At 39.6% G+C, this 1,259-nt stretch overlaps 1 pseudogene; it reads left to right on the top strand.

Moving 5' to 3' along the window:
- Positions 1 to 231: 231 nt before the first annotated feature.
- On the top strand, positions 232 to 942 carry LOC101353465 (40S ribosomal protein S26-like; annotated as a pseudogene).
- Positions 943 to 1,259: the final 317 nt, after the last annotated feature.

A 1,259-nucleotide genomic window follows, 5' to 3' on the forward strand; every position in this document is an offset into this window, starting at 1 on the left:
AAGGTAAAGTTAAGATATAATAAATATAACCTTCAGCTAATGTAACAGCAAACAAGCATCTCAGAATTTTAGAGATGGAAGGAATTTTAGAGCTAAACCAATGAAGCCTCTTAATTTTTAAAATGAGGATATCAAGGCCTAGATTGTTAAGTGATTTATCTATGGACACGCAGCTAGTAAAGTCTGAGCTGAGACCAGGTCTATGATTCTTAGTCCAGTGCTCTTTGTACCACAACTTAGTACCATATTTTTGTTGTTGTGAGGATAAAGGAAGTAGTGTGACTTTGCTGCTTGGGGCAAGTAAACGCAAATAATTGTTCCCATTATGATGTTATGGAACAGTCATTAAGAGAGAAGAAATTTCCAGACTTGGCTTTCATTAGATAACTTACCTGACCATTTAGTGCTTACAACAGAGGCACATAAAGCCTATATTAAAGACACTAAAAAAAAAAAAAAGAATGGCAGAAAGAGATTTAATCAAAAAGGAAACGCTTTATAAAAAGTAGACTGACCTCTCTCAGGTCCTCACTTCCAAGATGACTAAGAAAAGGAGGAACAACGGTCGTGCCAAAAAGGGCCGTGGCCTATTCGCTGCACGAACTGCGCCCGCTGCGTGCCCAAAGACAAGGCCATTAAGAAGTTCGTAATTCGAAACATAGTAGAGGCCGCAGCTGTCAGGGACATTTCCGAAGCGAGTGTCTTCGACGCATACGTGCTTCCCAAGCTGTAGGTGAAACTACATTATTGTGTGAGTTGTGCCATTCACAGCAAGGTGGTCAGGAACCGTTCCCGTGAAGCCCGGAAGGACAGAACGCCCCCACCCCAATTTAGACCTGCAGGTGCTGCTCCACGACCTCCACCAAAGCCCATGTAAAGATTTGAGTCCTTAAAGGCTGAAGAGGAACAAACCTGAAAGAAAATAAAATGGAAATTACACTTAAAAAAAAAAGTAGATTGATTGCTTATTGTCTTATTTCTTCTTTAACTGAGAAGTAATTATGGTTGGCCTTGATGGAAGGACAATGATAAGTTAATTGATTCACTCATACACTATGTCAGAGAGACCAGAAAATTACTAAGATTTTTAATTAACTTGAGAAATAGGAAAATTCAAAAATTATCCTGAAGACATTATCCTTTTGAACAGAGCTTTTCAAAATGTAATCACGCCTAAGTGTCTCCAAGATTTTGTTTCTAAGAGACACGGCAGCTTTTTCTTTTCACACTGGCAAACAGGCAGCTTCCAGGGCTTGCCA

The sequence above is a fragment of the Trichechus manatus genome, unplaced genomic scaffold (genome assembly GCF_000243295.1).
Source record: "Trichechus manatus latirostris isolate Lorelei unplaced genomic scaffold, TriManLat1.0 scaffold00292, whole genome shotgun sequence".
Classification (NCBI taxonomy): domain Eukaryota; kingdom Metazoa; phylum Chordata; class Mammalia; order Sirenia; family Trichechidae; genus Trichechus; species Trichechus manatus.